Here is a 26,978-nt window from a genome sequence, read left to right on the forward strand (position 1 = left end):
CTCCACGCCACGTCTCTGGTGTTCCTATCATGACAACACACTGAGATAGACTCCAGCGCTCCACGCCACGTCTCTGGTGTTCCTATCATGACAACACACTGAGATAGACTCCAGCGCTCCAGACCACGTCTCTGGTGTTCCTATCATGACAACACACTGAGATAGACTCCAGCGCTCCACGCCACGTCTCTGGTGTTCCTATCATGACAACACACTGAGATAGACTCCAGCGCTCCACGCCACGTCTCTGGTGTTCCTATCATGACAACACACTGAGATAGACTCCAGCGCTCCAGACCACGTCTCTGGTGTTCCTATCATGACAACACACTGAGATAGACTCCAGCGCTCCACGCCACGTCTCTGGTGTTCCAATCATGACAACACACTGAGATAGACTCCAGCGCTCCAGACCATGTCTCTGGTGTTCCTATCATGACAACACACTGAGATAGACTCCAGCGCTCCACACACCACGTCTCTGGTGTTCCTATCATGACAACACACTGAGATAGACTCCAGCGCTCCAGACCACGTCTCTGGTGTTCCTATCATGACAACACACTGAGATCGACTCCAGCGCTCCAGACCACGTCTCTGGTGTTCCTATCATGACAACACACTGAGATAGACTCCAGCGCTCCAGACCACGTCTCTGGTGTTCCTATCATGACAACACACTGAGATAGACTCCAGCGCTCCACGCCACGTCTCTGGTGTTCCTATCATGACAACACACTGAGATAGACTCCAGCGCTCCAGACCACGTCTCTGGTGTTCCTATCATGACAACACACTGAGATAGACTCCAGCGCTCCACACACCACGTCTCTGGTGTTCCTATCATGACAACACACTGAGATAGACTCCAGCGCTCCACGCCACGTCTCTGGTGTTCCTACCATGACAACACACTGAGATAGACTCCAGCGCTCCAGACCACGTCTCTGGTGTTCCTATCATGACAACACACTGAGATAGACTCCAGCGCTCCACACACCACGTCTTTGGTGTTCCTATCATGACAACACACTGAGATAGACTCCAGCGCTCCACGCCACGTCTCTGGTGTTCCTATTATGACAACACACTGAGATAGACTCCAGCGCTCCACGCCACGTCTCTGGTGTTCCTATCATGACAACACACTGAGATAGACTCCAGCGCTCCAGACCACGTCTCTGGTGTTCCTATCATGACAACACACTGAGATAGACTCCAGCGCTCCAGACCACGTCTCTGGTGTTCCTATCATGACAACACACTGAGATAGACTCCAGCGCTCCACGCCACGTCTCTGGTGTTCCTATCATGACAACACACTGAGATAGACTCCAGCGCTCCAGACCACGTCTCTGGTGTTCCTATCATGACAACACACTGATAGACTCCAGCGCTCCAGACCACGTCTCTGGTGTTCCTATCATGACAACACACTGAGATAGACTCCAGCGCTCCACGCCACGTCTCTGGTGTTCCTATCATGACAACACACTGAGATAGACTCCAGCGCTCCAGACCACGTCTCTGGTGTTCCTATCATGACAACACACTGAGATAGACTCCAGCGCTCCACGCAACGTCTCTGATGTTCCTATCATGACAACACACTGAGATAGACTCCAGCGCTCCACGCCACGTCTCTGGTGTTCCTATCATGACAACACACTGAGATAGACTCCAGCGCTCCAGACCACGTCTCTGGTGTTCCTATCATGACAACACACTGAGATAGACTCCAGCGCTCCAGACCACGTCTCTGGTGTTCCTATCATGACAACACACTGAGATAGACTCCAGCGCTCCAGACCACGTCTCTGGTGTTCCTATCATGACAACACACTGAGATAGACTCCAGCGCTCCACGCCACGTCTCTGGTGTTCCTATCATGACAACACACTGAGATAGACTCCAGCGCTCCAGACCACGTCTCTGGTGTTCCTGTCATGACAACACACTGAGATAGACTCCAGCGCTACAGACCACGTCTCTGGTGTTCCTATCATGACAACACACTGAGATAGACTCCAGCGCTCCACGCCACGTCTCTGGTGTTCCTATCATGACAACACACTGAGATAGACTCCAGCGCTCCAGACCACGTCTCTGGTGTTCCTATCATGACAACACACTGAGATAGACTCCAGCGCTCCACGCCACGTCTCTGGTGTTCCTATCATGACAACACACTGAGATAGACTCCAGCGCTCCAGACCACGTCTCTGGTGTTCCTATCATGACAACACACTGAGATAGACTCCAGCGCTCCACGCCACGTCTCTGGTGTTCCTATCATGACAACACACTGAGATAGACTCCAGCGCTCCAGACCACGTCTCTGGTGTTCCTATCATGACAACACACTGAGATAGACTCCAGCGCTCCACGCCACGTCTCTGGTGTTCCTATCATGACAACACACTGAGATAGACTCCAGCGCTCCAGACCACGTCTCTGGTGTTCCTATCATGACAAAACACTGAGATAGACTCCAGCGCTCCAGACCACGTCTCTGGTGTTCCTATCATGACAACACACTGAGATAGACTCCAGCGCTCCAGACCACGTCTCTGGTGTTCCTATCATGACAACACACTGAGATAGACTCCAGCGCTCCACGCCACGTCTCTGGTGTTCCTATCATGACAACACACTGAGATAGACTCCAGCGCTCCAGACCACGTCTCTGGTGTTCCTGTCATGACAACACACTGAGATAGACTCCAGCGCTACAGACCACGTCTCTGGTGTTCCTATCATGACAACACACTGAGATAGACTCCAGCGCTCCACGCCACGTCTCTGGTGTTCCTATCATGACAACACACTGAGATAGACTCCAGCGCTCCAGACCACGTCTCTGGTGTTCCTATCATGACAACACACTGAGATAGACTCCAGCGCTCCACGCCACGTCTCTGGTGTTCCTATCATGACAACACACTGAGATAGACTCCAGCGCTCCAGACCACGTCTCTGGTGTTCCTATCATGACAACACACTGAGATAGACTCCAGCGCTCCACGCCACGTCTCTGGTGTTCCTATCATGACAACACACTGAGATAGACTCCAGCGCTCCAGACCACGTCTCTGGTGTTCCTATCATGACAACACACTGAGATAGACTCCAGCGCTCCACGCCACGTCTCTGGTGTTCCTATCATGACAACACACTGAGATAGACTCCAGCGCTCCACGCCACGTCTCTGGTGTTCCTATCATGACAACACACTGAGATAGACTCCAGCGCTCCAGACCACGTCTCTGGTGTTCCTATCATGACAACACACTGAGATAGACTCCAGCGCTCCACGCCACGTCTCTGGTGTTCCTATCATGACAACACACTGAGATAGACTCCAGCGCTCCACGCCACGTCTCTGGTGTTCCTATCATGACAACACACTGAGATAGACTCCAGCGCTCCAGACCACGTCTCTGGTGTTCCTATCATGACAACACACTGAGATAGACTCCAGCGCTCCACGCCACGTCTCTGGTGTTCCTATCATGACAACACACTGAGATAGACTCCAGCGCTCCACGCCACGTCTCTGGTGTTCCTATCATGACAACACACTGAGATAGACTCCAGCGCTCCAGACCACGTCTCTGGTGTTCCTATCATGACAACACACTGAGATAGACTCCAGCGCTCCACGCCATGTCTCTGGTGTTCCTATCATGACAACACACTGAGATAGACTCCAGCGCTCCACGCCACGTCTCTGGTGTTCCTATCATGACAACACACTGAGATAGACTCCAGCGCTCCAGACCACGTCTCTGGTGTTCCTATCATGACAACACACTGAGATAGACTCCAGCGCTCCACGCCACGTCTCTGGTGTTCCTATCATGACAACACACTGAGATAGACTCCAGCGCTCCAGACCACGTCTCTGGTGTTCCTATCATGACAACACACTGAGATAGACTCCAGCGCTCCAGACCACGTCTCTGGTGTTCCTATCATGACAACACACTGAGATAGACTCCAGCGCTCCAGACCACGTCTCTGGTGTTCCTATCATGACAACACACTGAGATAGACTCCAGCGCTCCACGCCACGTCTCTGGTGTTCCTATCATGACAACACACTGAGATAGACTCCAGCGCTCCAGACCACGTCTCTGGTGTTCCTATCATGACAACACACTGAGATAGACTCCAGCGCTCCAGACCACGTCTCTGGTGTTCCTATCATGACAACACACTGAGATAGACTCCAGCGCTCCACGCCACGTCTCTGGTGTTCCTATCATGACAACACACTGAGATAGACTCCAGCGCTCCAGACCACGTCTCTGGTGTTCCTATCATGACAACACACTGAGATAGACTCCAGCGCTCCAGACCACGTCTCTGGTGTTCCTATCATGACAACACACTGAGATAGACTCCAGCGCTCCAGACCACGTCTCTGGTGTTCCTATCATGACAACACACTGAGATAGACTCCAGCGCTCCACGCCACGTCTCTGGTGTTCCTGTCATGACAACACACTGAGATAGACTCCAGCGCTCCAGACCACGTCTCTGGTGTTCCTATCATGACAACACACTGAGATAGACTCCAGCGCTCCAGACCACGTCTCTGGTGTTCCTATCATGACAACACACTGAGATAGACTCCAGCGCTCCAGACCACGTCTCTGGTGTTCCTATCATGACAACACACTGAGATAGACTCCAGCGCTCCAGACCACGTCTCTGGTGTTCCTATCATGACAACACACTGAGATAGACTCCAGCGCTCCAGACCACGTCTCTGGTGTTCCTATCATGACAACACACTGAGATAGACTCCAGCGCTCCATGCCACGTCTCTGGTGTTCCTATCATGACAACACACTGAGATAGACTCCAGCGCTCCAGACCACGTCTCTGGTGTTCCTATCATGACAACACACTGAGATAGACTCCAGCGCTCCACGCCACGTCTCTGGTGTTCCTATCATGACAACACACTGAGATAGACTCCAGCGCTCCACGCCACGTCTCTGGTGTTCCTATCATGACAACACACTGAGATAGACTCCAGCGCTCCAGACCACGTCTCTGGTGTTCCTATCATGACAACACACTGAGATAGACTCCAGCGCTCCAGACCACGTCTCTGGTGTTCCTATCATGACAACACACTGAGATAGACTCCAGCGCTCCAGACCACGTCTCTGGTGTTCCTATCATGACAACACACTGAGATAGACTCCAGCGCTCCACGCCACGTCTCTGGTGTTCCTATCATGACAACACACTGAGATAGACTCCAGCGCTCCAGACCACGTCTCTGGTGTTCCTATCATGACAACACACTGAGATAGACTCCAGCGCTCCACGCCACGTCTCTGGTGTTCCTATCATGACAACACACTGAGATAGACTCCAGCGCTCCACGCCACGTCTCTGGTGTTCCTATCATGACAACACACTGAGATAGACTCCAGCGCTCCAGACCACGTCTCTGGTGTTCCTATCATGACAACACACTGAGATAGACTCCAGCGCTCCACGCCACGTCTCTGGTGTTCCTATCATGACAACACACTGAGATAGACTCCAGCGCTCCACGCCACGTCTCTGGTGTTCCTATCATGACAACACACTGAGATAGACTCCAGCGCTCCAGACCACGTCTCTGGTGTTCCTATCATGACAACACACTGAGATAGACTCCAGCGCTCCACGCCACGTCTCTGGTGTTCCTATCATGACAACACACTGAGATAGACTCCAGCGCTCCAGACCACGTCTCTGGTGTTCCTATCATGACAACACACTGAGATAGACTCCAGCGCTCCAGACCACGTCTCTGGTGTTCCTATCATGACAACACACTGAGATAGACTCCAGCGCTCCAGACCACGTCTCTGGTGTTCCTATCATGACAACACACTGAGATAGACTCCAGCGCTCCAAGCCACGTCTCTGGTGTTCCTATCATGACAACACACTGAGATAGACTCCAGCGCTCCAGACCACGTCTCTGGTGTTCCTATCATGACAACACACTGAGATAGACTCCAGCGCTCCAGACCACGTCTCTGGTGTTCCTATCATGACAACACACTGAGATAGACTCCAGCGCTCCACGCCACGTCTCTGGTGTTCCTATCATGACAACACACTGATAGACTCCAGCGCTCCAGACCACGTCTCTGGTGTTCCTATCATGACAACACACTGAGATAGACTCCAGCGCTCCAGACCACGTCTCTGGTGTTCCTATCATGACAACACACTGAGATAGACTCCAGCGCTCCAGACCACGTCTCTGGTGTTCCTATCATGACAACACACTGAGATAGACTCCAGCGCTCCAGACCACGTCTCTGGTGTTCCTATCATGACAACACACTGAGATAGACTCCAGCGCTCCAGACCACGTCTCTGGTGTTCCTATCATGACAACACACTGAGATAGACTCCAGCGCTCCACACACCACGTCTCTGGTGTTCCTATCATGACAACACACTGAGATAGACTCCAGCGCTCCACGCCACGTCTTTGGTGTTCCTATCATGACAACACACTGAGATAGACTCCAGCGCTCCAGACCACGTCTCTGGTGTTCCTATCATGACAACACCCTGAGATAGACTCCAGCGCTCCAGACCACGTCTCTGGTGTTCCTATCATGACAACACACTGAGATAGACTCCAGCGCTCCACACCACACGCCTCTGTTTAACCTCACACACACACATAATGCATACACAAACACACACACTCGCGCCCACACACACACACATACAGTAGATGAATATACCAAGGACCCTCGCCCCCTTGACCCAGCTGCTTTTTCCATGCTCTGAAAACAGCCGTTCATTCCTCTGTTATCCCCTGCTAACATTATACTGTAGCAAGATAGGAGGGATGCTGACATCCCTCAGACTGACAAAATGTAATCAGAACACATCAGAGCATAAAAGCCAAATATAGACAGTCCCAGGAGGACACGTCCCAAATGGCACCCTATTCCTGATATAGTGCACTACTTTTGACCAGAACTGATTTCGGCCATGGTCAAAAGTAGTGCACTAAATAGGGAACAGGGTGCCGTTTGAGATGCAAACCCCAAACCTCTGAGGCCATGCACTATAAACCTGTCTCTCACCTCTCAGCCTCCCTCCTTTCTCTGAGCCTCTGTCTGTCTCCATTTCTTCCCAATCTGGCAATACACTACATATCAACAGTCTCAGTCTGGCCCTGCCAAGCACTACATATCAACAATCCAATCTGGCCCTAAAAAAAACTACATATCAACAATCCAATCTGGCCCTGCCAAACACTACATATCAACAGTCCAATCTGGCCCTGCCAATCACTGAATATCAACAGTCCCAATCTGGCCCTGCCAAGCACTATATATCAACAGTCCCAATCTGGCCCTGCCAAGCACTACATATCAACAGTCCAATCTGGCCCTGCCAAGCACTACACATTAACTGTCCCAATCTGGCCCTGCCAATCACTACAGATCAACAGTCCAATCTGGCCCTGCCAAGCACTACATATCAACAGTCCAATCTGGCCCTGCCAATCACTACATATCAACAGTCCCAATCTGGCCCTGCCAAGCACTACATATCAACAGTCCAATCTGGCCCTGCCAAACACTACATATCAACAGTCCCAATCTGGCCCTGCCAAGCACTACATATCAACAGTCCCAATCTGGCCCTGCCAAGCACTACATGTCAACAGTCCCAATCTGGCCCTGCCAAACACTACATATCAACAGTCCCAATCTGGCCCTGCCCAACACTACATATCAACAGTCCCAATCTGGCCCTGCCAATCATTACATATCAACAGTCCAATCTGGCCCTGCCAAGCACTACAAATCAACAGTCCCAATCTGGCCCTGCCAAGCACTACATATCAACAGTCCCAATCTGGCCCTGCCAAGCACTACATATCAACAGTCCAATCTGGCCCTGCCAAACACTACATATCAACAGTCCCAATCTGGCCCTGCCAAGCACTACATATCAACAGTCCAATCTGGCCCTGCCAATCACTACATATCAACAGTCCCAATCTGGCCCTGCCAAACACTACATATCAACAGTCTCAATCTGGCCCTGCCAAGCACTACATATCAACAGTCCAATCTGGCCCTGCCAAGCACTACATATCAACAGTCCCAATCTGGCCCTGCCAAACACTACATATCAACAGTCCCAATCTGGCCCTGCCAAGCACTACATATCAACAGTCCAATCTGGCCCTGCCAATCACTACATATCAACAGTCCCAATCTGGCCCTGCCAAGCACTACATATCAACAGTCCAATCTGGCCCTGCCAATCACTACATATCAACAGTCCCAATCTGGCGCTGCCAAGCACTACATATCAACAGTCCAATCTGGCCCTGCCAAGCACTACATATCAACAGTCCAAATCTGGCCCTGCCAGGTACTACATATCAACAGTCCATATCTGGCCCTGCCAAGCACTACATATCAACAGTCCCAATCTGGCCCTGCCAAGCACTACATATCAACAGTCCCAGTCTGGCCCTGCCAAGCACTACATATCAACAGTCCCAATCTGGCCCTGCCAAGCACTACATATCAACAGTCTCAGTTTGGCCCTGCCAATCACTACATATCAACAGTCCAATCTGGCCCTGCCAAGCACTACATATCAACAGTCCAATCTGGCCCTGCCAATCACTACATATCAACAGTCAGAATCTGGCCCTGCCAAGCACTACATATCAACAGTCCAATCTGGCCCTGCCAATCACTACATATCAACAGTCCCAATCTGGCCCTGCCAAACACTACATATCAACAGTCCAATCTGGCCCTGCCAAGCACTACATATCAACAGTCCAATCTGGCCCTGCCAAGCACTACATATCAACAGTCCCAATCTGGCCCTACCAAGCACTACATATCAACAGTCCCAGTCTGGCCCTGCCAAACATTACATATCAACAGTCCAATCTGGCCCTGCCAATCACTACATATCAACAGTCCCAATCTGGCCCTGCCAAGCACTACATATCAACAGTCTCAGTCTGGCCCTGCCAATCACTACACATTAACAGTCCCAATCTGGCCCTGCCAATCACTACACATTAACTGTCCCAATCTGGCCCTGCCAAGCACTACATATCAACAGTCCAATCTGGCCCTGCCAAGTACTACATATCAACAGTCCAATCTGGCCCTGCCAATCACTACATATCAACAGTCCAATCTGGCCCTGCCAAACACTACATATCAACAGTCCCAATCTGGCGCTGCCAAACACTACATATCAACAGTCCAATCTGGCGCTGCCAATCACTACATACCAACAGTCCCAATCTGGCCCTGCCAAACACTACATACCAACAGTCCAATCTGGCCCTGCCAAACACTACATACCAACAGTCCAATCTGGCCCTGCCAAGCACTACATATCAACAGTCCCAATCTGGCCCTGCCAAACACTACATATCAACAGTCCAATCTGGCCCTGCCAATCACTACATATCAACAGTCCCAATCTGGCCCTGCCAAGCACTACATATCAACAGTCCAATCTGGCCCTGCCAAGCACTACATATCAACAGTCCAATCTGGCCCTGCCAAACACTACATATCAACAGTCTCAATCTGGCCCTGCCAAGCACTACATATCAACAGTCTCAATCTGGCCCTGCCAAACACTACATATCAACAGTCCCAAATCCCTCTAAACACCATATATACCATAATGTATACATAACTTACTCAATATAGGAAAGCTATTACTCTCATGTATCACATTGTTTTGCAGGTAAAGTAGGTGATCAAATAAATGAAGATCCTACATCTGTAATATGTACATTTAGGTAGGAAAAAGAGTGTCTGTGTGTGTGTGGGGGGGGGGGGGGGGGGGGGGGATTGCGTCATCTATGAATCTGTTGGGGCAGTATGCAAATTGGAGTGGGTCCAGGGTGTCAGGGATGGGTGTTGATCTGAGCCATGACCAGCCTTTCAAAGCATTTCATGGCTATAGATGTGATTTCTACAGGGTGATAGTCATTTAGACAGGTTACCTTGGCGCTCTTGGGTACAGGGCCTATGGTGGTCTCCTTGAAACATGTAGGTATTACAGACTGGGTCAGGGAGGGATTGAAAAAGACACTTGCCAGCTGGTCAGCGCATAATCTGAGTACGCGTCCTGTATCCTGTATCAAAGTGTACTGCAAAGTAGGTGAAATGTGAAATTGTAACAGTCCTGACCTGTTTTATGTTGTTTTTGTATGTGTTTTAGGTCAGGGCATGTGTTTTGGGTGGGCAGTCTATGTTATCTGTTTCTATGTTGGTTTTGGTTGCCTGGTATGGCTCTTAATTAGAGGCAGGTGTTTTGCGTTCTCCTCTAATTAAGAGTCATATTTAGGTAGGGTGTTCTCACTGTTTGTTTGTGGGTGATTGTCTCCTGTGTCTGTGTCTATGTTACACCATACGGGATTGTTTCGGTTTGTTCGTGCGTTTTGTAGTAAGTACTTGTTCGTTCGTTCTGCGTGTGTTATGTCAGTTCGTCGTACTAGTCTGTCTATTTTCGTTTTGTTATTTTGTTAGTTTATTCAAGTATAGTTTGTTTCGTTTTGTCTTATAAATAAAACTCATCATGTTTTCACAACCCGCTGCGCCTTGGCTCGATCACTACACCTCTTCTTATGAAGAGAGAGAGGAACGCCGTTACAGTAATGTGCTGTATAAAACATGCATGTATGGAAAGTTATGGAGAGATGTTTTCAGCCTCAATCATTTCTGAGGAGATACTGTGAAAAGTACATAGCGTGAATGGAAAACTACATTACATTTTATAAAAAGCTAATAACACAATTTATCAAGTGATTTGTTGGCATATAGCTAATATTCTTGTTTATTGCCAGACAGGCTTGACACCATTTACTTCCCGCCCTCATAACTAAATGCTAAGTAGGTAAATAAATAAATACAAGAAGCATTTGACAGAAGAGCACACTGTTGCCTGGTAACCTAATGGCATGCTGAGGATTCATCTTGGAATTAAACAGAACAACTACCACAGCCTACAAGCCTTTCATTTGCCCTCTGATGAATTCTCTCTTCCCAAATGACAACAATGTACTACAATATACAGCATAACGTACAGGCATATAGCCTCCCTACTGTCTGATGTATAGTAACTGTACTGTCTGATGTATAGTAACTGTACTGTCTGATGTATATTAACTGTACTGTCTGATGTATAGTAACTGTACTGTCTGATGTATAGTAACTGTACTGTCTGATGTATAGTAACTGTAATGTCTGATGTATATTAACTGTATGATGTATAGTAACTGTACTGTCTGATGTATATTAACTGTACTGTCTGATGTATATTAACTGTATGATGTATAGTAACTGTACTGTCTGATGTATAGTAACTGTACTGTCTGATGTATAGTAACTGTACTGTCTGATGTATAGTAACTGTACTGTCTGATGTATAGTAACTGTCTGATGTATAGTAACTGTACTGTCTGATGTATAGTAACTGTACTGTCTGATGTATAGTAACTGTACTGTCTGATGTATAGCAAATGTACTGTCTGATGTATAGCAACTGTACTGTCTGATGTATAGCAACTGTACTGTCTGATGTATAGCAACTGTACTGTCTGATGTATAGTAACTGTACTGTCTGATGTATAGTAACTGTCCTGTCTGATGTATAGTAACTCGCTGATGTATAGTAACTGTACTGTCTGATGTATAGTAATTGTACTGTCTGATGTATAGTAACTGTCTGATGTATAGTAACTGTACTGTCTGATGTATAGTAACTGTCTGATGTATAGTAACTGTATGATGTATAGTAACTGTCTGATGTATAGTAACTGTATGATGTATAGTAACTGTATGATGTATAGTAACTGTCTGATGTATAGTAACTGTCTGATGTATAGTAACTGTACTGTCTGATGTATAGTAACTGTCTGATGTATAGTAACTGTCGGATGTATAGTAACTGTACTGTATGATGTATAGTAACTGTATGATGTATAGTAACTGTCTGATGTATAGTAACTGTCGGATGTATAGTAACTGTACTGTCTGATGTATAGTAACTGTCTGATGTATAGTAACTGTATTGTCTGATGTATAGTAACTGTACTGTCTGATGTATAGTAACTGTCTGATGTATAGTAACTGTACTGTCTGATGTATAGTAACTGTACTGTCTGATGTATAGTAACTGTATGATGTATAGTAACTGTCTGATGTATAGTAACTGTCTGATGTATAGTAACTGTACTGTATGATGTATAGTAACTGTCTGATGTATAGTAACTGTCTGATGTATAGTAACTGTACTGTCTGATGTATAGTAACTGTCTGATGTATAGTAACTGTCTGATGTATAGTAACTGTACTGTATGATGTATAGTAACTGTATGATGTATAGTAACTGTCTGATGTATAGTAACTGTATGATGTATAGTAACTGTCTGATGTATAGTAACTGTACTGTCTGATGTATAGTAACTGTACTGTCTGATGTATAGTAACTGTCTGATGAATAGTAACTGTACTGTCTGATGTATAGTAACTGTACTGTCTGATGTATAGTAACTGTACTGTCTGATGAATAGTAACTGTACTGTCTGATGTATAGTAACTGTACTGTCTGATGTATAGTAACTGTCTGATGTATAGTAACTGTATGATGTATAGTAACTGTCTGATGAATAGTAACTGTACTGTCTGATGTATAGTAACTGTACTGTCTGATGTATAGTAACTGTCTGATGAATAGTAACTGTACTGTCTGATGTATAGTAACTGTATGATGTATAGTAACTGTCTGATGAATAGTAACTGTATGATGTATAGTAACTGTCTGATGTATAGTAACTGTATGATGTATAGTAACTGTCTGATGTATAGTAACTGTCTGATGTATAGTAACTGTACTGTCTGATGTATAGTAACTGTCTGATGTATAGGAACTGTACTGTCTGATGTATAGTAACTGTCTGATGTAAAGTAACTGTACTGTCTGATGTATAGTAACTGTCTGATGTATAGTAACTGTATGATGTATAGTAACTGTATGATGTATAGTAACTGTCTAATGTATAGTAACTGTCTGATGTATAGTAACTGTACTGTCTGATGTATAGTAGCTGTACTGTCTGATGTATAGTAACTGTCTGATGTATAGTAACTGTCTGATGTATAGTAACTGTACTGTCTGATGTATAGTAACTGTACTGTCTGATGTATAGTAACTGTATGATGTATAGTAACTGTCTGATGTATAGTAACTGTCTGATGTATAGTAACTGTACTGTCTGATGTATAGTAGCTGTACTGTATGATGTATAGTAATTGTCTGATGTATAGTAACTGTATGATGTATAGTAACTGTATGATGTATAGTAACTGTAATGTCTGATGTATAGTAACTGTCTGATGTATAGTAACTGTCTGATGTATAGTAACTGTCTGATGTATAGTAAATGTACTGTCTGATGTATAGTAACTGTCTGATGAATAGTAACTGTATGATGTATAGTAACTGTATGATGTATAGTAACTGTCTGATGTATAGTAACTGTACTGTCTGATGTATAGTAACTGTATGATGTATAGTAACTGTACTGTCTGATGTATAGTAACTGTATGATGTATAGTAACTGGCTGATGTATAGTAACTGGCTGATGTATAGTAACTGGCTGATGTATAGTAACTGGCAGATGTATAGTAACTGTATGATGTATAGTAACTGGCTGATGTATAGTAACTGGCTGATGTATAGTAACTGTCTGATGTATAGTAACTGTCTGATGTATAGTAACTGTCTGATGTATAGTAACTGTACTGTCTGATGTATAGTAACTGTATGATGTATAGTAACTGTATGATGTATAGTAACTGTCTGATGTATAGTAACTGTATGATGTATAGTAACTGTCTGATGTATAGTAACTGTCTGATGAATAGTAACTGTACTGTCTGATGTATAGTAACTGTACTGTCTGATGTATAGTAACTGTCTGATGTATAGTAACTGTATGATGTATAGTAACTGTCTGATGAATAGCAACTGTACTGTCTGATGTATAGTAACTGTATGATGTATAGTAACTGTCTGATGAATAGTAACTGTACTGTCTGATGTATAGTAACTGTATGATGTATAGTAACTGTACTGTCTGATGTATAGTAACTGTATGATGTATAGTAACTGTATGATGTATAGTAACTGTCTGATGTATAGTAACTGTATGATGTATAGTAACTGTCAGATGTATAGTAACTGTACTGTCTGATGTATAGCAACTGTACTGTCAGATGTATAGTAACTGTACTGTCTGATGTATAGTAACTGTACTGTCTGATGTATAGTAACTGTAGTGTCTGATGTATAGTAACTGTACTGTCTAATGTATAGTAACTGTCTGATGTATAGTAACTGTCTGATGTATAGTAACTGTACTGTCTGATGTATAGTAACTGTACTGTCTGATGTATAGCAACTGTACTGTCTGATGTATAGCAACTGTACTGTCTGATGTATAGTAACTGTACTGTCTGATGTGTAGTAACTGTCTGATGTATAGTAACTGTACTGTCTGATGTATAGTAACTGTACTGTCTGATGTATAGTAACTGTACTGTCTGATGTATAGCAACTGTACTTTCTGATGTATAGTAACTGTATGATGTATAGTAATTGTCTGATGTATAGTAACTCGCTGATGTATAGTAACTGTACTGTCTGATGTATAGTAACTGTACTGTCTGATGTATAGTAACTGTCTGATGTATAGTAACTGTACTGTCTGATGTATAGTAACTGTCTGATGTATAGTAACTGTACTGTCTGATGTATAGTAACTGTCTGATGTATAGTAACTGTACTGTATGATGTATAGTAACTGTATGATGTATAGTAACTGTATGATGTATAGTAACTGTACTGTCTGATGTATAGTAACTGTCTGATGTATAGTAACTGTACTGTCTGATGTATAGTAACTGTCTGATGTATAGTAACTGTACTGTCTGATGTATATTAACTGTCTGATGTATAGTAACTGTACTGTCTGATGTATAGTAACTGTCTGATGTATAGTAACTGTACTGTCTGATGTATAGTAACTGTCTGATGTATAGTAACTGTACTGTCTGAAGTATAGTAACTGTCTGATGTATAGTAACTGTACTGTATGATGTATAGTAACTGAATGATGTATAGTAACTGTATGATGTATAGTAACTGTCTGATGTATAGTAACTGTACTGTCTGATGTATAGTAACTGTCTGATGTATAGTAACTGTCTGATGTATAGTAACTGTACTGTCTGATGTATAGTAACTGTCTGATGTATAGTAACTGTACTGTCTGATGTATAGTAACTGTCTGATATATAGTAACTGTCTGATGTATAGTAACTGTACTGTATGATGTATAGTAACTGTCTGATGTATAGTAACTGTATGATGTATAGTAACTGTCTGATGAATAGTAACTGTACTGTCTGATGTATAGTAACTGTCTGATGAATAGTAACTGTACTGTCTGATGTATAGTAACTGTATGATGTATAGTAACTGTCTGATGAATAGTAACTGTATGATGTATAGTAACTGTCTGATGTATAGTAACTGTATGATGTATAGTAACTGTCTGATGTATAGTAACTGTCTGATGTATAGTAACTGTACTGTCATATGTATAGTAACTGTCTGATGTATAGGAACTGTACTGTCTGATGTATAGTAACTGTCTGATGTAAAGTAACTGTACTGTCTGATGTATAGTAACTGTCTGATGTATAGTAACTGTATGATGTATAGTAACTGTATGATGTATAGTAACTGTCTAATGTATAGTAACTGTCTGATGTATAGTAACTGTACTGTCTGATGTATAGTAGCTGTACTGTCTGATGTATAGTAACTGTCTGATGTATAGTAACTGTCTGATGTATAGTAACTGTACTGTCTGATGTATAGTAACTGTACTGTCTGATGTATAGTAACTGTATGATGTATAGTAACTGTCTGATGTATAGTAACTGTCTGATGTATAGTAACTGTACTGTCTGATGTATAGTAGCTGTACTGTATGATGTATAGTAATTGTCTGATGTATAGTAACTGTATGATGTATAGTAACTGTATGATGTATAGTAACTGTAATGTCTGATTTATAGTAACTGTCTGATGTATAGTAACTGTCTGATGTATAGTAACTGTCTGATGTATAGTAAATGTACTGTCTGATGTATAGTAACTGTACTGTCTGATGTATAGCAACTGTACTGTCTGATGTATAGTAACTGTAGTGTCTGATGTATAGTAACTGTACTGTCTAATGTATAGTAACTGTCTGATGTATAGTAACTGTCTGATGTATAGTAACTGTACTGTCTGATGTATAGTAACTGTACTGTCTGATGTATAGCAACTGTACTGTCTGATGTATAGCAACTGTACTGTCTGATGTATAGTAACTGTACTGTCTGATGTGTAGTAACTGTCTGATGTATAGTAACTGTACTGTCTGATGTATAGTAACTGTACTGTCTGATGTATAGTAACTGTACTGTCTGATGTATAGCAACTGTACTTTCTGATGTATAGTAACTGTATGATGTATAGTAATTGTCTGATGTATAGTAACTCGCTGATGTATAGTAACTGTACTGTCTGATGTATAGTAACTGTACTGTCTGATGTATAGTAACTGTCTGATGTATAGTAACTGTACTGTCTGATGTATAGTAACTGTCTGATGTATAGTAACTGTACTGTCTGATGTATAGTAACTGTCTGATGTATAGTAACTGTACTGTATGATGTATAGTAACTGTATGATGTATAGTAACTGTATGATGTATAGTAACTGTACTGTCTGATGTATAGTAACTGTCTGATGTATAGTAACTGTACTGTCTGATGTATAGTAACTGTCTGATGTATAGTAACTGTACTGTCTGATGTATATTAACTGTCTGATGTATAGTAACTGTACTGTCTGATGTATAGTAACTGTCTGATGTATAGTAACTGTACTGTCTGATGTATAGTAACTGTCTGATGTATAGTAACTGTACTGTCTGAAGTATAGTAACTGTCTGATGTATAGTAACTGTACTGTATGATGTATAGTAACTGAATGATGTATAGTAACTGTATGATGTATAGTAACTGTCTGATGTATAGTAACTGTACTGTCTGATGTATAGTAACTGTCTGATGTATAGTAACTGTCTGATGTATAGTAACTGTACTGTCTGATGTATAGTAACTGTCTGATGTATAGTAACTGTACTGTCTGATGTATAGTAACTGTCTGATATATAGTAACTGTCTGATGTATAGTAACTGTACTGTATGATGTATAGTAACTGTCTGATGTATAGTAACTGTATGATGTATAGTAACTGTCTGATGAATAGTAACTGTACTGTCTGATGTATAGTAACTGTACTGTCTGATGTATAGTAACTGTCTGATGAATAGTAACTGTACTGTCTGATGTATAGTAACTGTATGATGTATAGTAACTGTCTGATGAATAGTAACTGTATGATGTATAGTAACTGTCTGATGTATAGTAACTGTATGATGTATAGTAACTGTCTGATGTATAGTAACTGTCTGATGTATAGTAACTGTACTGTCATATGTATAGTAACTGTCTGATGTATAGGAACTGTACTGTCTGATGTATAGTAACTGTCTGATGTAAAGTAACTGTACTGTCTGATGTATAGTAACTGTCTGATGTATAGTAACTGTATGATGTATAGTAACTGTATGATGTATAGTAACTGTCTAATGTATAGTAACTGTCTGATGTATAGTAACTGTACTGTCTGATGTATAGTAGCTGTACTGTCTGATGTATAGTAACTGTCTGATGTATAGTAACTGTCTGATGTATAGTAACTGTACTGTCTGATGTATAGTAACTGTACTGTCTGATGTATAGTAACTGTATGATGTATAGTAACTGTCTGATGTATAGTAACTGTCTGATGTATAGTAACTGTACTGTCTGATGTATAGTAGCTGTACTGTATGATGTATAGTAATTGTCTGATGTATAGTAACTGTATGATGTATAGTAACTGTATGATGTATAGTAACTGTAATGTCTGATTTATAGTAACTGTCTGATGTATAGTAACTGTCTGATGTATAGTAACTGTCTGATGTATAGTAAATGTACTGTCTGATGTATAGTAACTGTCTGATGAATAGTAACTGTATGATGTATAGTAACTGTATGATGTATAGTAACTGTCTGATGTATAGTAACTGTACTGTCTGATGTATAGTAACTGTATGATGTATAGTAACTGTACTGTCTGATGTATAGTAACTGTATGATGTATAGTAACTGGCTGATGTATAGTAACTGGCTGATGTATAGTAACTGGCTGATGTATAGTAACTGGCAGATGTATAGTAACTGTATGATGTATAGTAACTGGCTGATGTATAGTAACTGGCTGATGTATCGTAACTGTCTGATGTATAGTAACTGTCTGATGTATAGTAACTGTCTGATGTATAGTAACTGTACTGTCTGATGTATAGTAACTGTATGATGTATAGTAACTGTATGATGTATAGTAACTGTCTGATGTATAGTAACTGTATGATGTATAGTAACTGTCTGATGTATAGTAACTGTCTGATGAATAGTAACTGTACTGTCTGATGTATAGTAACTGTACTGTCTGATGTATAGTAACTGTCTGATGTATAGTAACTGTATGATGTATAGTAACTGTCTGATGAATAGCAACTGTACTGTCTGATGTATAGTAACTGTATGATGTATAGTAACTGTCTGATGAATAGTAACTGTATGATGTATAGTAACTGTATGATGTATAGTAACTGTCTGATGTATAGTAACTGTACTGTCTGATGTATAGTAACTGTATGATGTATAGTAACTGTACTGTCTGATGTATAGTAACTGTATGATGTATAGTAACTGTATGATGTATAGTAACTGTCTGATGTATAGTAACTGTATGATGTATAGTAACTGTCAGATGTATAGTAACTGTACTGTCTGATGTATAGCAACTGTACTGTCAGATGTATAGTAACTGTACTGTCTGATGTATAGTAACTGTACTGTCTGATGTATAGTAACTGTAGTGTCTGATGTATAGTAACTGTACTGTCTAATGTATAGTAACTGTCTGATGTATAGTAACTGTCTGATGTATAGTAACTGTACTGTCTGATGTATAGTAACTGTACTGTCTGATGTATAGCAACTGTACTGTCTGATGTATAGCAACTGTACTGTCTGATGTATAGTAACTGTACTGTCTGATGTGTAGTAACTGTCTGATGTATAGTAACTGTACTGTCTGATGTATAGTAACTGTACTGTCTGATGTATAGTAACTGTACTGTCTGATGTATAGCAACTGTACTGTCTGATGTATAGTAACTGTATGATGTATAGTAACTGTCTGATGTATAGTAACTCGCTGATGTATAGTAACTGTACTGTCTGATGTATAGTAACTGTACTGTCTGATGTATAGTAACTGTCTGATGTATAGTAACTGTACTGTCTGATGTATAGTAACTGTCTGATGTATAGTAACTGTACTGTCTGATGTATAGTAACTGTCTGATGTATAGTAACTGTACTGTATGATGTATAGTAACTGTATGATGTATAGTAACTGTCTGATGTATAGTAACTGTACTGTCTGATGTATAGTAACTGTCTGATGTATAGTAACTGTACTGTCTGATGTATAGTAACTGTCTGATGTATAGTAACTGTACTGTCTGATGTATATTAACTGTCTGATGTATAGTAACTGTACTGTCTGATGCATAGTAACTGTACTGTCTGATGTATAGTAACTGTCTGATGTATAGTAACTGTACTGTCTGAAGTATAGTAACTGTCTGATGTATAGTAACTGTACTGTATGATGTATAGTAACTGAATGATGTATAGTAACTGTATGATGTATAGTAACTGTCTGATGTATAGTAACTGTACTGTCTGATGTATAGTAACTGTCTGATGTATAGTAACTGTCTGATGTATAGTAACTGTACTGTCTGATGTATAGTAACTGTCTGATGTATAGTAACTGTACTGTCTGATGTATAGTAACTGTCTGATATATAGTAACTGTCTGATGTATAGTAACTGTACTGTATGATGTATAGTAACTGTCTGATGTATAGTAACTGTACTGTCTGATGTATAGTAACTGTCTGATGTATAGTAACTGTATGATGTATAGTAACTGTATGATGTATAGTAACTGTATGATGTATAGTAACTGTATGATGTATAGTAACTGTCTGATGTATAGTAACTGTATGATGTATAGTAACTGTATGATGTATAGTAACTGTATGATGTATAGTAACTGGCTGATGTATAGTAACTGGCTGATGTATAGTAACTGTATGATGTATAGTAACTGTCTGATGTATAGTAACTGTATGATGTATAGTAACTGTCTGATGTATAGTAACTGTATGATGTATAGTAACTGTCTGATGTATAGTAACTGTATGATGTATAGTAACTGTATGATGTATAGTAACTGTCTGATGTATAGTAACTGTATGATGTATAGTAACTGTCTGATGTATAGTAACTGTCTGATGTATAGTAACTGTATGATGTATAGTAACTGTCTGATGTATAGTAACTGTACTGTATGATGTATAGTAACTGTCTGATGTATAGTAACTGTATGATGTATAGTAACTGTCTGATGTATAGTAACTGTATGATGTATAGTAACTGTCTGATGTATAGTAACTGTCTGATGTATAGTAACTGTATGATGTATAGTAACTGTCTGATGTATAGTAACTGTCTGATGTATAGTAACTGTACTGTCTGATGTATACTAACTGTCTGATGTATAGTAACTGTACTGTCTTATGTATAGTAACTGTCTGATGTATAGTAACTGTACTGTATGATGTATAGTAACTGTCTGATGTATAGTAACTGTCTGATGTATAGTAACTGTATTGTATGATGTATAATAACTGTATTGTATGATGTATAGTAACTGTATTGTATGATGTATAGTAACTGTATGATGTATAGTAACTGTCTGATGTATAGTAACTGTCTGATGTATAGTCAATTTGTAAGTCGCTCTGGATAAGAGCGTCTGCTAAATGACTTAAATGTAAATGTAAATGTAATGTAACTGTATGATGTATAGTAACTGTCTGATGTATAGTAACTATACTGTATGATGTATAGTAACTGTATGATGTATAGTAACTGTATGATGTATAGTAACTGTATGATGTATAGTAACTGTCTGATGTATAGTAACTGTCTGATGTATAGTAACTGTCTGATGTATAGTAACTGTACTGTCTGATGTATAGTAACTGTCTGATGTATAGTAACTGTACTGTCTGATGTATAGTAACTGTATGATGTATAGTAACTGTATGATGTATAGTAACTGTCTGATGTATAGTAACTGTCTGATGTATAGTAACTGTATGATGTATAGTAACTGTCTGATGTATAGTAACTGTACTGTCTGATGTATAGTAACTGGCTGATGTATAGTAACTGTATGACGTATAGTAACTGTCTGATGTATAGTAACTGTATGACGTATAGTAACTGTATGATGTATAGTAACTGTCTGATGTATAGTAACTGTCTGATGAATAGTAACTGTACTGTATGATGTATAGTAGCTGTACTGTCTGATGTATAGTAACTGTCTGATGTATAGTAACTGTCTGATGTATAGTAACTGTCTGATGTATAGTAACTGTCTGATGTATAGTAACTGTCTGATGTATAGTAACTGTCTGATGTATAGTAACTGTCTGATGTATAGTAACTGTACTGTATGATGTATAGTAGCTGTACTGTCTGATGTATAGTAGCTGTACTGTCTGATGTATAGTAACTGTCTGATGTATAGTAACTGTCTGATGTATAGTAACTGTCTGATGTATAGTAACTGTATGATGTATAGTAACTGTCTGATGTATAGTAACTGTCTGATGTATAGTAACTGTATGATGTATAGTAACTGTACTGTCTGATGTATAGTAACTGTATGATGCATAGTAACTGTATGATGTATAGTAACTGTATGATGTATAGTAACTGTATGGTGTATAGTAACTGTCTGATGTATAGTAACTGTCTGATGTATAGTAACTGTACTGTCTGATGTATAGTAACTGTACTGTCTGATGTATAGTAACTGTATGATGTATAGTAACTGTATGATGTATAGTAACTGTCTGATGTATAGTAACTGTACTGTATGATGTATAGTAACTGTATGATGTATAGTAACTGTATGATGTATAGTAACTGTATGATGTATAGTAACTGTCTGATGTATAGTAACTGTCTGATGTATAGTAACTGTACTGTCTGATGTATAGTAACTGTCTGATGTATAGTAACTGTACTGTCTGATGTATAGTAACTGTATGATGTATAGTAACTGGCTGATGTATAGTAACTGTATGATGTATAGTAACTGTATGATGTATAGTAACTGTCTGATGTATAGTAACTGGCTGATGTATAGTAACTGTCTGATGTATAGTAACTGTATGATGTATAGTAACTGTCTGATGTATAGTAACTGTATGATGTATAGTAACTGTCTGATGTATATTAACTGTCTGATGTATATTAACTGTCTGATGTATAGTAACTGTCTGATGTATAGTAACTGTCTGATGTATAGTAACTGTATGATGTATAGTAACTGGCTGATGTATAGTAACTGTCTGATGTATAGTAACTGTCTGATGTATAGTAACTGTCTGATGTATAGTAACTGTCTGATGTATAGTAACTGGCTGATGTATAGTAACTGTACTGGCTGATGTATAGTAACTGTACTGGCTGATGTATAGTAACTGTATGATGTATAGTAACTGGCTGATGTATAGTAACTGGCTGATGTATAGTAACTGGCTGATGTATAGTAACTGGCTGATGTATAGTAACTGTACTGTCTGATGTATAGTAACTGTATGATGTATAGTAACTGTATGATGTATAGTAACTGTATGATGTATAGTAACTGTACTGTCTGATGTATAGTAACTGTATGATGTATAGTAACTGGCTGATGTATAGTAACTGTATGATGTATAGTAACTGTATGATGTATAGTAACTGGCTGATGTATAGTAACTGTATGATGTATAGTAGGATATTGATTGACCATAAACACATTCTATTAGTCAAAAATTGCAATATTTATATTGTTTCTGCCTATATATCTACTGTACGTATGAAACTTACAGTAATAAGGTTAACTGCTTTATGTTGTTGCAACTGGTTCTATAATGCATTCAAATTAGTCAAGTTGAGACTGATTACTGCTGGCGAAAATGCTGGTTAAATTGACGGCACACATTTTCAATGTGTGAAATATGACTAACGTCAGAGCTTCTCATTTCGGTTCACACTTGGGCAACAATTACATAGCAAAATATGATCTGGGTTTTTTTTGCTCCCAATTTTCTAATTTTTCGATTAGTAATATTTTTTTTTTTTTACACAGTCATGTTATAAAGCACATGCCTGTTGACTACCATGCTGTATATCATTCCTCTGACCAGTGTCATCATACATACTTCCTCTTCCTCCATCCCAAATGGCACCCTATTCCCTATATAGTGCAACTACTTTTGACCAGAGCCCTGGGGGGAATAGGGTGCCATTTGGGACACATGGCTGTTGTGAACCTCAGTCCTCCCAAACCCTACACTCTCACATCACTTTAACTGTTGTTAGTCTGGTAAAAAGGCAAACAAGGGGGCTCCCAAAGGCCATTTCATATCAATAGGAGAATAATAACAATAATAAAATGTTCAGCATTTCTTCTTTCAGTTCCCTTACATGTCCCTCTCTACATTACAGGTCAGGTTTCAGTATTATGTGAGGAAAAACACAGCCAGAAACACTGTATAACAAGGCATCAAATCAATTCTGCTATGGAGACATCTACTACATCAAAGGAGTGTTTGTGGAACAGAAACTATGATGACCAAGTCATTCAACAACAGGCCTTTAGTTTCAATTCCCTCTCAACTACAAGGTAATGCACACTTCTCTTCACTGTAACAAGTCCCATTTGAAACAATATCTACGTCCTAAATGGCAGTCTATTCACTCGACAGTGCACTACTTTTTACCAGGGCCCATGTTCAACAAGTGCTGTTCTAACTGGTTGAATGAACACATTCAAAGGCATTATTCTCCCCTGTGTACAATGTGTCAAAACAATAAACAATTATCATCAAACTCAGTAAACACATTACATTCACTTTGCATTCATAGTGCTATCGCAGAATTGGACCGACAAGTAAAATATCCAACTAGACATGAATGTATTGTTAGTGTGTGTTGACTAGCAGCACGCACTGTGCTGTGCCTCATTGGATCTGACTTGCCAATATGCTTAGTAATATGGTCACACCTATACGGACGTACATTATCATAATCTAGAAGTGACTAACAATACCTGTCAAATCAACGTGTTTCTTCCCTCTGTATTTAATACAATTATTTGTTTTAATCTAAGCAACATTAAGGTACCATGAAACTGAGGCTGCATCCCAAATGGCAACCTATTCCTTATATAGTGACCAGCTCTGCCAAATGCAGTGCACTATATAGGGAAAGGGTTTCAATCAGGATGCATTGTGTCAAACCTAGTGTCAGTCCATGGAGCTGTTAAAATGACTCGGTCCATCCATGACACAGCTCAGATGGTACCTGCCCCCTCAAGCCATCTGAACAGCACAGAGTGGACATCTGTGAGCCCTCGCACTGCCAAGAACAAGTCTGATGTAAAAATATCATCAATATTCTGAGGTGGAGAAAAGACTGAAGGGTCGTTTGCACGTGGTCTGAGAAGGGCTTTCATATCAAAACACATGAGCATTTTTTTCTTGCCACAGTTGAAAATGTCAAGTGTATACTGGCAAGCCCCCGCTTCCTGTGTTTTCTCATTACCACGCCGAAATAAGAGTTGGATTTTGTCAACATCTGACACCTCGAGACAGAACATTGGCAGAGACAAAAGCTTCATAAAACCTGAAATTTACTCAAAAATCGAATGAAAGCCATGAAGAAGCATGTCTGCAATGGGTTACCATAGGAAACAAGGCAACTCAAACACTGAGGTCAACAAGACAGTCAAATATGCCCTTTCACCAACATCACAACATCCCTACAGCCAATGCTGATTGATATTTCATTGAGCTGTCCACTCTTGGATTTAGAGTGAAATCTGAAAAATTATTTTAAAATGGCAAGGAATCAATGTTGACAACCTGTTCTTGTATCTTAAGATACGTTTTATTGTGTAGGGGGAATGGGGGGATATCACTTACCACTAGCTGGATCTGTTGGTCGTATGGTTGTCTGTGAGACGTAACGCTCGTAGACGATCAGGATGACCCTGGTGGGTTTATAACTGTGCTGTTTTCTTCTTCTGTGCTGTTGTCCTGTCTTTGCTCTTTGGCTATTTGACTAGAGAAGCTGACTGTAGAACAAGAGATCCACAGATATTATGATGCTGATGAGAATGGACCATCCCTGTAACCAACAGGTGAACAATCTAGATAAGGGATAATACAGATATACTGATAGCGTGTATTGTAAAGACACACACACACACACACACACACACACACACACACACACACACACACACACACACACACACACACACACACACACACACACACACACAAACAGCCACAAACACATACACACACACACATACACACACATACGCACACACACACACACACACCACATGAGGTGGGTGGCACCTTAATTGGGGTTGGGGAGGAAAGGCTTGTGGTAATGACTGGAGGAGAATTAGTGGAATGGTATCAAATACATCAAACACATAGTTTCCAGGTATTTAATGCCATTCCTCCCCTCAGCAGCCTATACGGACATACACAGCCATATAAACCTTATGCAAATGCATTTAATCAACCACTTTTTAAGTCAGCTGCTTAACACCATGTCTGTCTATCTGTGGAGATAATAGCAGAGATGATACTGTAGCAGGCAGCTAACTCATTGTTACTTCAGTCACGTCTGGTGGTGAGATCATACATGTGGGCATTGGTCTATTTATAGTCTGGCTGTGGTACTGCTCTGAGACAGAATCAATGCGCATGGCATTTTATCTGTCTACCAGCGTAAAACAATAAGGGGGACAATATCGGGTCGTTTATGGTCATGCAGATTAATGTGTGTATGTGCAATATGAATACAGTTAGGTTATTATTAAGTAAAACATGTTGTGTCATGTAATAAACAGCCTCTTACATAAAAAGGCAAGTGGCAAGATACAGGTGGGCTATGAATGAAAACATGGAAGTCACTTTTGAACTGTGATAAAATACAATTAAGTTCAGACTAAGCTAGAGTTGACAGTAATAGGCTAAATAACAGTAATACATTTCGATTCAAATGAGTAAATTCTCTACTAAAAACATGATCATGTTTGCTACTGTACCAACCTGATGCACTATTGTATCTCATTGCAAAGATTTGACACTAGCTATCTTACCTTCTGTACAACAAAACCACGTTGAGTTGAGAAGAAACTCGGTTGGATCAATTTGGCAACGGTGAAGTGAATTTAGTACCCTGCTCGAAGGCAGATAGAGGGCTTCGGGTCAGGCGAGCGCTGTGTTTTAAAATTGAAGCGAATCGAAATGCTCAGTGTCTAAAAGCGGTATGACGAATGGGCTAAAAATAACTACGAGGAGAGAGCAGGAGCGGTACAATCAAAACTGTAGCCTATGCGGTATTGACGGATGGTAGACATAGCAACGGTGTTTATAAATACGTGTGGATATAAGGTGATGTTATATTTCAACATCTACACGATTGCACTGGATAAAGAAGAACGAGTCTTAAAAATCATGCCT

The 26,978-nt window shown here is 40.9% G+C and overlaps 1 protein-coding gene across 2 annotated transcripts in view; it reads right to left on the reverse strand.

Annotated features, from left to right (window-relative positions):
* hdac9b (histone deacetylase 9b) overlaps positions 1-26,840 on the reverse strand; it is a 214,233-nt gene extending 187,393 nt beyond the window's left edge. The window contains exons 1-2 of one of the 2 annotated variants that reach the window (XM_055904143.1): positions 26,615-26,840; positions 25,416-25,567 (exon numbers count right to left, since the gene is read on the reverse strand). The gene's annotated coding sequence lies outside the window, so the exon portion shown is untranslated. Of the gene's footprint in view, positions 1-25,415; positions 25,621-26,614 lie in introns of both variants that reach the window. The other variant, XM_055904142.1, reaches the window with a different exon arrangement.
* Positions 26,841-26,978: the final 138 nt, after the last annotated feature.

This window comes from Salvelinus fontinalis, chromosome 38 (assembly GCF_029448725.1).
Source record: "Salvelinus fontinalis isolate EN_2023a chromosome 38, ASM2944872v1, whole genome shotgun sequence".
NCBI classification, from domain to species: domain Eukaryota; kingdom Metazoa; phylum Chordata; class Actinopteri; order Salmoniformes; family Salmonidae; genus Salvelinus; species Salvelinus fontinalis.